Source organism: Mustela nivalis, assembly GCF_964662115.1.
Source record: "Mustela nivalis genome assembly, chromosome: 10".
Classification (NCBI taxonomy): domain Eukaryota; kingdom Metazoa; phylum Chordata; class Mammalia; order Carnivora; family Mustelidae; genus Mustela; species Mustela nivalis.
In genome coordinates, this window is record NC_139029.1 from 7125160 (window position 1) to 7140099 (window position 14940).

Below are 14940 nucleotides of genomic sequence, written 5' to 3' on the forward strand. Positions count from 1 at the left end.
GGGCTGCCTGCTGCCGGCAGCTGCTGGGTGCCCACCCCGTGCCTCCCCGAGGGCTCGGGTGGACCCTGGGCCTGGCTGCTCCCACCGCGCCTTAGACATGCTCACGTGGAACAGTGACTGTAGCATCCATTCCCGACAGGAGGAGGAGTCCCGGCCCTGCTGTGTCCTGACTTGGTCCTGGGATGGCAGGTCTAGGTGCCCCTTAGTCTCCTTCCCGGTGGCCCTAAGGCCTCCATCATGGAGGGTAGCCCCTGGGACTCTCTGGGGGAACAGCAGGAAGCTAGTGCCCGATCAGCCAGGCTGGTCATCGAGGGCCTTGTCAAAGGCCGGACCTCCTGGCTGGCCTGGCCGGGTCCCCCTCGCCTGGGCTAGTTTGCAGCCACACCCCCCCCAACAAGATCCCAAGCAGGAGGGGCCTTCCAGGTGGCTGGGCAGAGCCAGGCCTTATAGCTCCTAGACTGTCAGGGTGACAGATGGCCTTGAGACCAGGAATGCTTCAGACTGTTTGGATGCCCAGAGAGGCAGCTGAGGAGAGGAGACATCAGAGAACAAATGAATAGTCCAGGCAGCGGGAGCCAAGGAGGCTGGACAAGGGGACCAGGGCTGGCCTAGGCAGCTCATGTGGACTCTAAGGACAGTGCAGCTGAAGGCAGGCAGGTCCTGAGAACCCCATATTCTCTGGGGGAAGCCCAGGGCCCATGCTTCTTCCATAGGTCTGGCTATTTGCAGGAATGGTCCAAGCCCCTTCTTCTGCAGCAGAGAGAGAAAAAGCATCAGAAGTAAGAGGAGGTGAGCTTAGGCCATGCCGAGGATTGCAGCCCAGAGACAGCCTTCAGGAGCTGTGCCCTCAGACTGGTGCCCCAGGCCTGCTCTCAGGCTCCAGCCACAAGGCCTTTGAAGCTTGGTTTTCCTTTCTCCGGGTGCACAGTGGCTCACCCTACCCACCACCTCCTTTTGCCTGGGTCTCAAGGTCCCAGGGGAGATGAGCCAGTTTTCAGAAGGCAGCTCTTGGAGACCCTGCTTTCTCTGGGGAATATTCTGAATTTGTGGAGGAGACTTGGCCAGAGGTCAGAGTGGGGCTCCCTTGGGAATAATGGTGGTGAAGAAGAAGGGTCTCGTGCCTGGCTGGGTCCACCAACACCTCGCGGGATCGAGGCCCCTCAGAGGAAATCGCGGTGGGGAGGCCAGGTGATGGACTGGGCTTTGGAAGGCTCGAGAGCAAAGTTCTGACAAAGCCCTTCCCAGGGGTCACCAACGGCAGCCGATCCCGCAGATCGGAACTGGGGACAGACAGCAGACGGCATTCCTGCTGGAAGAGTCTCCTCTCTTGGGAATAGGGGAGAGGGAACAGTCCTCAGTATGGCAGTTCAGGCAGACAACTCCTCTCCAGAATTTTCCAGAAAGGAAGCAGGGATCGGCTCTCCTCCCCAAAGAGACATGATCTTCCTGGCACCCTGGTGAAAGGGCCACGCATGTCCCCCTTTTACAGATGGGAAAATAGAGGCTTTGGGAGCTCAAATTCAAGCACTGGGTTAGGAACCTACCTTCATTGGCTGAATTTCACAGACCCTGGACCTGGAGTCCTTGTTGAGAATACATGAATGTCAGAATCTATTTTCGAAATAGAATTGCAGAATTGTACATTTTCTGTACGGACCCACCTGCTCCCAACTCCTGCCCCTGCTTGTTGCCACCAGCTGGTTTCCTACTTTGTCATTCCCTACTTTGAGGCCACGTACATCGGCCCAGCCCCAAGAACCACACAAAACCAGACTCTGCCAGGACCCTACTGACCTGCTGGGCCAGAACATTCTTTGCTGTGGGCTCCTGTGCACCACGGGATGTCTAGCAGCGCCTGCGGCCTTTGCCCACCAGATGTTGGTGGCCTCAAGAATGTCTCCAGACATCGCTGAATGTCCCATGGGAGGCAGGCGCGCGTGCACGCACACACACAAAGACAGACACACATACACACACACCCCCGTTGAGAACTGCCAGGTTAAAGCTTGCCAGTTCTGGTTCATAGGTCAAGTACAGCCTCAGACATGTTTGCTTTGGGTCTTTTTTTTTTTTTTAATTTTATTTTTTTATTTGAGAGAGAGTGAGAGAGCGTGAGCAGGGGGAGAGGAAGAAGCAGGCTCCCTACTGAGCTGGGAGCCCCTAGGACCCCAGGATCATGATGTGAGCCAAAGGCAGATGCTTAACGGATTGAGCCCTCCAGGCACCCTGATATGCAGCGGGTCTTAAAGATTTTTTAGATTAACTGATGAAATTTTGTAACCAGCTTCTCCTGGAAAACCAGACGACTGGGCAGGGTCTGGTGGCCACCAGCCCACCAGCGTCTCCACCAGGCCCTGTCCTATCCCTGGCCTTCAGCACCCTTTGGTGGGCGGCTGGTTCGCTTCCCATTCCTCATTTACACTCTCTGCCTGACCCCTAGAGGCATCTTTGTCAGAACCCCTGCTTTAAAATGTCAAATAGTTACAGTTTTAACCATCCGGCTGGGTTCTCTTCTCCAAGCGGGACAGACCCTAGTTTCCACTGTCCTTGACATCTACGAGCTTCAATAATTAGGATTTCTACTATAGGTTCTAACCACTTTGCGGGGGGGCCGGGGGGAGGGATGAAAAAGTCTCCGTAACCACAGAAGTCTCAGGCAATCCCGGTGCATAAATATTCCAATGCCTTCGTCATATGTTTACACAGAGAATTGTCCTTTGTCTAAAACGTTTTTTAAAAATTCCTAGTGAAAATGTAGTCCAACAAGCGTCTATTAAGTGCTTACCAAGGGGAAGGCGGTATGATAAGTCCCAGGGAGAATAAAATGCTGAACAAGACACAGCCCTTGGGCGCCTGGGTGGCTCAGTGGGTTAAGCCGCTGCCTTCGGCTCAGGTCGTGATCTCAGGGTCCTGGGATTGAGTCCTGCATCGGGCTCTCTGCTCAGCAGGGAGGCTGCTTCCTCCTCTCTCTCTGCCTGCCTCTCTGCCTACTTGTAATCTCTGTCAAATAAAATAAATAAAATCTTTAAAAAAAAAAAAAAAAGACACAGCCCTTGACCTTAAAGGGTTCCCATACAAGAGGGAGACGGGGCATGAGCCAATAACCATACCAAAAATAGAAAGACTTAGAAGCAACAATACAGCAAGTTTAGCATGGCCCCTGAGCAAAGGTGACACACTGATTCATGAAGCATTCCATATTTTAAAAGAAGGAAGGAAGGGGGAGAGGGAGGGAGGGGGCGGGACAGGGGAGGTGCAGGGAAGGTGTGCTGAGAGCCCGGGAGAGGATAGATTCCTTCTGGCCGCTGATATTAAATTCATAAGATGAGGAAGAGAGCATTCTTTCCCCAGGTAAATCTTTCCAGAGAGGCCAAAAAGTCTTCCTAAATCGTTCTCATCACTGTTGCCTAACTATTTTTGTATTTTATTTACTATGTCCCAATAGAGAACCTACCCTCGCTTCAAAGCCTGGGACCAAGGTCATCTGCCCCTTGGCATCTCCCCCAAACCCACCTGCCCTCCTTTATAACTCTCCGGACATTCTCTCCTCCGCAGGGCTGAAGCTGGTGGCCTCTGTTCCCTCCCCCAGCTTCATACGGGCCCTCCCACTGCCAATTGTCTCGTGAATATTTGTCGGATAAAGATCTAGCCCTCCCTTTCCAAAGTCAATGTCAATGCCGCAGGAAACTGTTAAAATAAAAACAGCCAGAATGTGTAAAAACTTTCAAGAAACATTTCCATTCTCTGCAGACTGTTAGAACTCATCCCCCACCCTGCTTTTTCCCTTTGTTTCTAATTCTGAATTTGGGGCTAGATGTGGTAGGCAGTCCCCCTTTTAATCTTTAAATATAGTTCTGAATATAATTACATTTTTATGCAGCACCGAAACATCATATCCTGGTAACGGGGCATTCTTGCGCTATTAACATCTGCGTTAAATCTCCTCCGCGTCTGTCTTCTATTGAGGACAGTTGTGAAGTCTTAGATGAAAGTGATCGACATCATTTGTGAATTATGTGTATTTCCTTACGCTGTATATCAATGGGTTTTGCTCCTGGTGGTTTTGCGAAAACCAGGTTGTCTGGTAGCCGGGCTTTCGCCGAAAACCCCTTTTAAGACCTGGATCCCGGCGTCCTGGCACAGAGGACATACGTTTTGTCTAGAAGAGCATTCGTCCTGGATTAAGAAATAAGTCGCGTCCAGCAGTGGTCTTTGCCAGAGAGCTTGATCCCTCTTGTAAGTGACCTGAGGAACTGGAGCCCGCCCAGAGAGCCGGGCGGATCAAAATGCAAAGGGTTCATCTTGTGCAAGGAACTCTGTTAAGCTCCTACCCCCGCCATCTACGGAAGGTCCTCCCTACAGGTACGCATATCCCCGTTTTGCAGATGAAAACACTGAGGCTCAAAAAGGTTCAGCGACTCGCAGAGGTCCTGCGGGCCGCTAGGAAGGGGGTGGGGACTAAGTGGGGATGTGCCCAGTGTTTGACTCCAGAGCCAGTGGCCACATCACCATTTGGCCACCAGGCCACACGTGCTCCCGTGCCTGTTCTAGCCAGCATGTCTGACACCATTTAAGGTCGGGTGTGGAACCAGTCGGGCCCAGAAAGGGAAGCCTCATCACAGGAGAAAGAACCGCAGGGCCAGGGAAGGAGGATTCGTGTGGCGTGCGCTCCGGCACACAGTGATGGGGACTCAGTCACCCCCATGTTGGAAGAAGCTCTCTAGCATCCCGTGGATGGGGGCAGCTGTCTCGGCAAATACCAGGCTACCTAGAGGAAACCTGCTTTCTCGAGGCTTCTTGGGCCTCCTGGCCTCGTGGTGGGGCCACAGAGTCAGCTGCAAATGTCAGCGTAGGTCCTGTGCCCCATGGTTACCGTCCCAGGGGGCCACACTGGCAAGAGCACCAGGTCCCGGGGTATCAGCGGTGAAGGTCCAGCTTGCCCCGGTCCCACAGTTCTGCCTTCCATGTCTCTGATTCTACTTGGTGTCAGTGGCCTGAGGAAGAATGGGCCTCCAGGAGGGTCAGGACAGCTGAAGCCACCATCAGGTCACTGAGCTGGACCCAGAGCACCTTAGCCACCAAAGTGGCTGAACACCCCCGAGTCGCTGTTTTGGGAAGGTGCAAGACAGTGGACTTGGGAATTTTAGACTCAGGCTTTCCCCCCAAGTGGGAGACTTATTTTTGACGAGATCTGGTCTCTGCTTTGGGATGGGAAGCAAGACCTCTGACTCTGGCTGACATGACCCTGGGATGGGGAAAGATACGTGACACAGAAAAACACACACTTTGAGGCGCCTGGGTGGCTCAGCATGTTAAGCATCGGACTCTTGATCTCGGCTCAGGACTTGATCTCAGGGTCGTGAGTTCAATTCCGGCATTGGGTTCCACACTGGGTGTGGAGCCTACTTAAAAAAAAAAAAGAAAAGAAAAAAAGTAAACAAGAAAAACAGACACTTTGCAGGTATGGGGACAAAAGGGTAGAGCCAGGACCTCAGCCAGAGGCCATGGCCACGGCCAGCACAGCACACTTCCTGATCGGTGACATGAGATTTCTTGATGCTTGGTGTCGCTGCCTGGCGGAAGAAAAAGGCCATCCCCAAACATCCAGGGGACCCTGCCATCTGTGAAGGCCCATCAGGAAGCAGATGCCAGGAGCCGGACCGCCCCCTAGAAGCTGCAGAAATACCTCTACCGAGACGGTCTTTAGCTTTGAGTGACCCAGCCTGGGGCCCGGTCCTCACCAAAGCTGCTCTTAAGAAACAAAGCTCGTATCAATTGTTTACACTTTAGCAAGAATTTCCTGTGTCAGCCTTCTCGTGGGGGCGTTTTAAGCCAGCTCTGCAGTGGCTTAAATGCAAGCACCTGCCTCCCATAAGCGGTTTCAGGCATCATGAGCCGGGAAAGAGATGTTTGGGGGCTTGGCGGGGCCATCCCTAGTGCCTTAGAATCACCAGAGCCCCTTCGTGAAACTTGGTCCAGGATAAAATTCTATCACACGCGAAGCCTTGGCCCTCTCTGACCCAGCCACTCGGAAGGAAGCCTCCGGTCCACTCAGCTTTGCACACACAGTTCCTTAGAATCTAAACTTCCCAGAGGTAGGAAGTGCTTTTCCAGATTCTAGACCTTTCCGTATTTTACCCTGGGCTCAACAAAGTAGCTGTTACCTACCTACAGGGTCTGGATTGGGGCCCCAAACTGGTGGATCACGGAGCCCCAGAGGGCCTGCCGGAGGCTGCACACCCTCTCCCATCTTTTTTCTCAGACCCTCCCGGAGCCATCTCGGGACCTCCCCAGAGTATAAAGACTCCGGGTTTGGAAGTCTCTAGTAGATGATTCCGCTTTGCGTCCATAGGCCACACCTAACCCAGACCCCATGCACACTCACACCCTCCAGGACAGCCGGGGTCTCTCTGTCCCAAGCAATTCAGGGATGCGTGGTCAAGGTTGGGACTTTGGAGAGGCGAGGTGGGGTAGGGCCTTGGGGGGACGGTGCCCAGAAGAGGGAGGAACCAAGAAGGGATGGGAAGGGGGAGAGAGAGAGATGAAGCCGGAAAAGGTGGACTTAGGGGCCCAACCCGGCTGGACCGCTCCTTCCAGAAACACTCCCTCCACACGGGCCCCCGCTCACTTCCAGACCAGCCTCTGGCCTAAACCCCCAGGTGTCACAGAGCCAGGGACAGGGGCTGCCGCTCCAATGCCATCAGGAAATATTATTTAGCCCAGATATTTTTAGCAGGAGTCGAGCTCCGAGCAAATGTCATGTGAGCCGTCTTCTCTTACACGGCAACTTTGGGCTATTTAAAGAGATGGTAATTACGCTCCTGCCACCATGATCAGGGCGGGCTGAATCCGTGATTGCAGGAGCCCCTCATCTGCCATGCGGAGCACTTCACGCTAATGGAGCCCAATTTTCGAAGCCGCCTGCCTAAATCTGCCCGGCGTCCCAGCTGGACATTTCAATTGGCCCTGGGACGGGGGACGGGGGGGTGGGCAGCCGACTGTTCTTTGGGGCCTCGTAGCTGCCCCCAACAGCGGCTCCAACAGTGGGCTCAGCCACAAGACCTCCCCCCACCCCGACCACCAGGCTGGGCAGGACTGCTGCCCCCCACTGGCCTTCCGCCTCTGAAGCAGATTTTGGCTCGTAATGGAGGACGTACTGATGCTCCCCCAGAAGCCCAACAGGCCGGCATCTTTCAGAGGACCTTCAGCTCCCCCTGAAGCCTACAGTGGCCTTGGGGTCTGAAGAAACAGGACCTACTCATCAAGGGTCTGACCAAGGAGATGTGGACACTAGGAGGTCAAGGACAAGGTCCACTGAGGGGACACTCGGGAGGGTGACGGGGCCAAGGAGGGGACAGGCAGGAACAAGAGACTGGGCAGCAGGCGACTCAGGGAGGAAGGCAACTGGACCTTTGCGGGAAGTGGATGCCTCATGGGAGGGCTTGGCACACAGTAGGGCCCTCACTGGGCGGCACATGGGTGAGAGAGTGAGTGTGTGGTCACCCCAGCCGGCCATGCCCACCAGGAAGCCCGGATTCCGTCTGGCCAGGCACACCTGGGGTCCCGTTCTCGGCTCCCTCGGCAACGCTTTAGTGGACATCGGCCATGGGAGACTTGAATCTAGGTGGGTGTCTGGACGGAGGGAGTGGGGCAGGAGGGAGTCCCCAGACCCTATCCTAGAAGGACTGGCAGGAGGTATTCAGGAGATGTGAGGAAGGGAAAGCTAGCTAACTTCAAATATTCGAAGGGGCCCGGCTCCTTCCAGAGGCTGCTGAGAACAGACCCGGGACCAGCCTCAGGGCAGTGGGGACAGACAGCTCAGCCGAAGAAACTAGTAGTCTTGCAGTGGGATGGCCCTCCCTGGCCCTGGAAGCTTTTCGGAGAATCATAGCACTGGAGGGACCTCAAAGGGATCTCCTTCCCGGCCCCTGGCCAAAGCCGGGAACCCTTCCCCACCAGCTTTCCGGGGATGGCCTCAGGCCTCTGCCTGGAGGGCACCAGGGGAAGCTTCCAGCTTCGGCTGCCAAGACACAAGCCCAGAAGAGCTGGCACCATCCGCCCGCCAGCCCCTCTCCAAAGGAGAACAGAAGTCAGAACCTTCTGCCTCGGGGTGTCCCTGAGCACCGGGCCAGCAGAACCTTCCAGAAAGTTGCTCCTGCCCCACGTACCTGGCCAGTGGCGCTTCCCAGGGGTAGTGTCAGGGAGACTGCAGAACAAAGAGGAAGCAAGAAACTCCTGGCAAGCGGTGAGCAAAGGTGAGTGAGTAAACATTTCTGCCGGAGCGCATAAGCGCTGGCAATTACCCCAGCAGGAGGCCGGCGAGAGAGCGGGTGCCGGCTGGGTTGTTTGCTCATTAAGACAAGAAAATCATTTATGTTCTGGGACTCAAGTGTCAACAGACCCAGAGAAATGTCGTTGCCTCAGCTGCCGCCCTGGGGCCGGCCAAGGGGGCAGCTGGGGTCCCGGGCACAGCTGGCGGGCCAAGAGCGGGTGTGCGAGGCACAGACGCGCTCGGGGACCCACTTTCCATCAGGGTTGTCTCCCAGGCCCTCCCGCCTTGCTTTCCCCCCTCGCCCCTTCTCCTTCCTTCTCAGATCCAGCAATCAAGTGTGGCAAGAGGGCGGCCGTGGGCCACGCAAGCACACCCGTGGCACCGTACGTAGGGGGACCCCCCCATCCCAAGTTCCCCTGCTGTGGGACGTTCAAGTTCCCACACGAGGGTAGTCCCAGGTCGACCACGATGGCTGGTCCCCATGCAGCCCACGAGCCCCGCCACCACCCCCTGGGGGGCACCGTTCTCACCATCTCACAGGTGGTGATGAAGGTGACAGCGTGGGCAGGGAAGGAAGGTTCAGGAGCTCCTGCCGCAGTCACGTCCTCACCCGCCACCCATTGGTCTCCCACTTCTAGCTCCTTTCTCCGTCCTCCTTGTATGTGCTTCAGACCTGGGCAGGGAGGGAGTCACACACCCTGGGAGAGCCCCTGCCCGACCCCTGAGCTGGAACAAGACAGGGAGATGAGGCTCCGGGCACCGACTCACCTCAGTGACACCCTCCCCAGACCACCCCCTACTCCTCCAGATGAGGGACAGACAGGGGCCCCCAGCAGCAGAAGGAAGAAAGCAGGCAGAAGGAGACCTAGCCAGCTCAGCCTACTGGGGGCCCCAGCCCTGCTACCCTCTTGACCCTAGGGCCCCGCGGGAGGCAGGCTCAGGGCGCCCCGGCGAGCCCCTCCGTTTCCCTGTCTTTGCAGATGCCACCTCCACTTGGGCAGCAGAGAGGCTGGAATGGGGAACATGCCCGAGGGGTGGTGAGAGGGTGAGACCATTCGCCATTTCCGCTGGCCCCCACCAAAGCCGTCCTGCTGTTCCCACACTCCTGGAATAAGGCAGGGAAGCCCCCGGAGGCTGGGCTTTAAGGAGGGAAGCGATTCTGCTTCAACAAGGAAGGGAAGTAGCGATCAGCACCGTGCCCTTTAAGGCCCCACGCAGAGGCTATATTTAGGGCCGAGGACATTCCGCAGGACCTCGGGCAGCCTTCACTGGGAGCAATCGCTAATCACTGCATTGAGTTTACGGGAGCCCCTGGGCACACTTAACCCAGGGCAATGAATAGTTATTGCCGGCCTCCCGCTCGGGGCCTGTGGGCACACTTAAGCAAGAGCGCAGATCGCTGCTAGCGGGCACGGCCCGGGTACACCCTTGGGCACCCTGCGCCTTCAGCGGGGAGAGGCATAGTATTAAATATCTCTGTGCCCTGCGCCCACAGCTGCATTTAGCCAAGGGCAAGGCCGGTGAAACGGCTTTAATTAAAACTTAATGCAAGTTCAAGGTGCAGGCACAGAAGCAGCGGCTGCAGAAGTCACCGGGAATGAATCAGTCAATTCGACGAGGTCTCAGGTGGGGGAGAGGGGTGGTGGGGAGGGGAGGCCAGGGCAGCGGAGACCTGTCTTATGCCTGCTGCCCGCCACTCTGTGTCCGTGTTCTGGGATGCGGGCTCTCCGTGCACTCCCTCACTTCACTGGGTGAAGGACGCCGGGCATCCCAGCCTCTAAGGCAGGTCGTGGGAAACAAAGCAGGTGCCCGGGCCAGGATCAGGTCCTGCTTTTCTTGTAACTCAGCCGTTGTTGGGTGACACTGGCCACACCGTCCCCCTGGCGGTAACTCCCAGAATTACAGGCCCAGCGCAGTGGGAGAAGTGACCAGCCAGAAGCATGGAAGGTCATTGCCTGGGGCCAATGCTTGGGGCTCAGGGGTAGAGCACAGCGATTCCTAGGAGGACCGACAGCAGGACAGGACAGTGAGCAGGGAAAGCTGTGCCCATTCAGCCCCTGTTCCTTAACATTGGGAAGCAGAAGAATATCCAAACTGTCTGTCCACCCACCCGGGGTTCCAAGCTCAAGGAGCTCAAGTCTCCTATCCTGGGGACGCTCCCAGGAGTGGGGTTCCTCCTGCCACAGCGCTCTTGTTAAAATTTAGACCAGAGGGGAACACAGCTATAAGCTCTTCCTGGTGCAAGGGTCCAGGACTCACTGGAATCTGTTACCCTACTAGCAACACAGTTTCTGGCATACAGTTGAAGCATAGAGTATTGAAGCATATAGTAGGTGCTACATAAATGCTCATTAAATGATTGACAAGAGTCACAGGTGGCCTTCTCTCTCCCAACTCCTCCTTCCAGCCCTCCCTCCTCTTCCCTCCTTTCCCTTCCCTCAACTTTCCTTCCCCAGTCCGATCTTCCCTTACTCCCAGGCAGGCGGGTGCACAACCCAGGCCAAATCCAGCATCGTTTCTTTCTTTCTTTCTTTCTTTCTTTCTTTCTTTCTTTCTTTCTTAGCCACTTCACGTTTGCAACATTAAAATCAACTTTTTTTTTTAAAGATTCTATTTATTTATTTGACAGAGAGAAATCACAAGTAGATGGAGAGGCAGGCAGAAAGAGAGAGAGAGGGAAGCAGGCTCTCTGCGAAGCAGAGAGCCCGATGCGGGACCTGATCCCAGGACCCTGAGATCATGACCTGAGCCGAAGGCAGCGGCTTAAACCACTGAGCCACCCAGGCGCCCCTAAAATCAACTTTTTAAAATAAGAGGATTTCCCATACAATTACAGATGTTCCGTTTCTCGTGAAAAGGTAGACCGTCTGGCCGGACAGGGCTGGGGTGGCGCGGAGTTGCGGGGGAGGATGTTGCCTGGTTCCCGGCCCAGGTCACTGTGCACTTCCACATCTCTTGGCTCCGTTCTCTAGAATCTGTAGAACTGGGACAAGTGCCTAGGGTCACTCTGAAGATGAAATGAGTCAATATCTGCAAAGCGGTTAGAACAGGACCCGGCATAGCACGGGTGCCGCGAAAGTATTTGCTAAATAAAGACAGGAGTAAAATTCTTGACTGTCTCCTCAGTCTGGCATTTCTGGGGCGGGTTTGGCCCCGGCGGCATTGGCACCTGTTGCCACCGGCCATCCACATCCTGCCGGGCTCGCAGAGGCTCCCACGGGACTCGAGAGGAACCCGAGGGCAAGGAGCCCACAAGGCAGTGAAGGAGCTCACCTGGGGAGGAACCTCCACGTCCCGGTCTCTGACATGGAGACAGTGCACCCGAATGCACCTGCCGTCCTTTTATGGCTCGAAGTCTACAATTCCTTGACATTCCCCGGCTCAAGAAGGAGCATCCGAATTCGCCATTTTTTGTTCAGTCTAGGGAGGGGGAACACAAGGACATCGTGTTGCAGCAACAGTGGGCACCCCAGCACTCCCGCTGTCCCCCGTGTCATTCATAGGCCCACTCTCCTCCCCTGTCCCCCCCCAAGTCGCTCCGACAAACCAGGTGGGCACCAGTCAGTCCCCACAAATATCTGTGGGGGAGCAAGGCCATGCGGCACCCAGCGGCCACCTCTCTGGCTGGCCATGTCTCAAGGCCCAGGAGCCTCAGCCTTTGGAGAGAAGCCCAGTCTGGGACGTTTCCCCCCCGCAACATCGCATGTCCCTCTGGGCCCTCTGAGCCTCTTACCTGAACAGACGTGGGCCCAGCAGACCCTGGCCTGGCCCAGTCTGGACATTATCCCTGGACCCTTCATTGTGCAGCACACACGCTACTCGAACCTTTCCACCCCTGTCTGAAATATTCTCATTTCCAACCTGTAATTTGCTTTCTGGAAGCAGGGCAAAATTCATGTGTGCGACTGGAAGAGAAAAACGCAGTTAATAAGCCGCAATTAGAGGTCGGTGGCTATTCCCAGCAAGTATGGTTAACATCAACGGACCGGAAGCTGGGCGGGCCTCTTGCAGGAGGGCTGGGCAGTGAGACCTGGGCTGGGGGGGGTGGGAGCCTGGGGCTGGTGTCTGGGTTCCTACAGAGCCACCCCTACCAGGACGGCCTCAGGGCTGGGGACTTTTGAAGATTTCAGGAAGGTCAGATCGGGGCACAGAGAACAAGAGATTATGCTTGAACATCCTTTGACAGGTGACAAATGTTGGTTCAGCCCTTGTCTTCTTCGACCGCTCTGAATGACTCCCAAAGTAGGCTGTCCTATACCCATTTCATAGATGAGGCAGGGGAGGCTCAGAGTAGGTCAGGGACTAAGCCAACATGGTAACAAGGTGTGGTGGGAAGTTAGGGGGATGTCAAAGGTGACCAAAGAAAGGAAGAGAAAGAGAAGGCTTAGGTTACTGCCTGTGATTTCTGGGTACCTCCCCATTCCCGACCCGGTGACCGTGGCCCCCTTGCGGGAAACTCTGGGCTTGGTCAGAGAAGGGAGGACAAAAAAAGGAAGGAGAGGGAAAATGGTTATGAGGAGAAGAGGAAAAATGAGGGGCCTGGGGGGCAGGTCGCCCCTTCTCAGGGGCCAGGCCGAAGGATTAAAGCAGTTGGAGCACCTGGGAGCTACGACCCACCCCAACCCCCGCCCCCCAAGGCCTTCAACAGCTGCACATCAGGGCGACTCCTCGTCCTCCAGCCCTGGAAGGTGAGTTGGCAACCCAGCTAACTGGCATCAGCCCAGCCCTCAGACCCTAGCCCCCAAAACTCACCTCTCTGCACCTTCCCTGGGCCGGGTCAAGGCCGTGTAGCTCTTGAAGCTTGTGCAATTTGGGGGAATTTCCTTTAGGAGAAAGAATACAAACATGTCTTCTGCCAAGGTGACAGAGTCATGTGGTCTTGTGAGCACAGAAGGGACCAGAGCTAGTGAGGCACCCTGGGGCTTACGCTCCCTCAGCTCTATCAGTCAGCCTCTGCGAATCTGGCGGTGCCCTTTATTCACGTTATTAAGCACTTATCAAGCGCCTACTGGATACCAAGGCAAACACTGTGGGTAGGTCCCACCCGTCCCCCACCCCACCAAAGACACTCCAGGTCCAGCCAGAGACAACTGTGTGAGCAGCTACATTATTCATCCGGGTGACAGGTGCACCGAGAAAAGCAGGTTCAACGCACAGAGGTGGTCAACTATCAGGAAGACTGCCTGAAGGAGGCAGCCTCTGAGCTGGGTTAACACACCCAGCAGTCCTAGCGACCCCCAGAGGCTACTTCTCTACAAGGTCAGAAACCTCAGATACCCAGATATAAACCTAGAAGCTCCCTATCTGGAGTGAAGAAAATTAGTAGTCATAGGACAAGGCTGAAAAGGTGAACACCAGCAGGAAATCCTATCCAGTCTACCTCCAAAATATAGCTAGAATCCCACCCCTTCTCCCTGCTCTGGTCCCTGGCCTGCATTTCTGCCCCTGCCTTCCTCTACTTGTCGAGCCCCTGATTGTCTGTACCTCACACAGCAGCCATCCAGATCCTGGTCCACACCAGGTCAGATCATATCATGGCCTCTGCTCAAACCTCCCCATTTCTCACTCTGAGGAAAAGCCGAAGTCCCAGAAGGCCCACATGATTTGCCCCTCGCTTCCCTGAACTCCATTTCCACTTCCCTACCTCCCTCCTGCTCCCCACTGGCCTCCCTGCTCTTTCTCAAGCATGCCAGGCACACGCCTGCCTCAGGGCCTTTGCACTGACCAAATCTTCTGCCTGGAGCTGCCTTCTCTTAGGTACCCACATGGCTCACTGCCCCACTTCCCTCAAGTCTCTGTGCAAAGGTCACCTTCTCAACGAGGTCTCCCCTCTTCTTGCCTTTAGTCTACAATCACTTTCCTTTTTCTGGAACCCTGATGAGCTTAATTGACTTATCTATTATGCTTGGTGCTTGTCTCCCCACACCCAAATGTGGCTCCATGGACCGGGAGTGTTGGTTTGGTTCATCACTCTATCCCTAGCATCGAGAGCAGCGTTTGGCATGTAGAGGGCTCACAATAAATATTTGTTGAATGAGGGAAGTAGAAAGAGGGAGAGCTCTGGGCAGAGAGATCTTTATCATCTCCTTTGGATTTTCTCTAGTTTCTGTAATTACCTTGTATTGCTTTTGTCATGATTTTGTTTTCAAGTCGCTTTTTAAAAGCTCACCGTTTCACTCTCAAGTCCTTGACTCCGTGGTGGGAGATGAATACGCTATTTCAGAAAACAGCCCCAGAAGACTTTGTAGGGGGGTTTCTCTGGTGACATGCGCTCCTTTTAAAAGCACGCAGCTTCCACCTCTATGTTTAGCAAGAGATCAAGGCCGTGCCTCTGGCAGAGGTAGGCTCTGGGAGGAGGAAGATCACTGGGGAAATAAAGTGTCTAAGCCTGGATGTGCAAATTGACCTGGATCGTTTTAGTTTTGCATTCACGTTTGCACTTTGTAAATATTTGCCTGGCGTCCCGCTGCTCACACCTGCTTGCTGTCCCCTCAAGTTTATGGAAGGCACCAGGCACTGTCATGTCTCCGTCTCCACCTGGCCCTGGCTGGCGCTGCCTTCGGAAGAAAACTCTTCGGCGAAAGCCACAGGTGTCTCTGACAGCGCCTAAAACTAATGGCCTGTGGCTGGCCGCTGTGACTAATTCTCTGATTATTGACTTTATGATT

At 55.2% G+C, this 14940-nt stretch overlaps 1 long non-coding RNA gene across 1 annotated transcript; it reads right to left on the reverse strand.

The window, feature by feature from the left end:
• Positions 1 to 5285: 5285 nt before the first annotated feature.
• Positions 5286 to 8285, reverse strand: LOC309843006. Its single transcript, XR_014299904.1, has 2 exons — positions 8169 to 8285; positions 5286 to 5402 (listed from the first exon to the last, which is right to left on the reverse strand). It is a non-coding gene; the product is annotated as an uncharacterized lncRNA (long non-coding RNA).
• Between the last annotated feature and the right edge of the window lie 6655 nt (positions 8286 to 14940).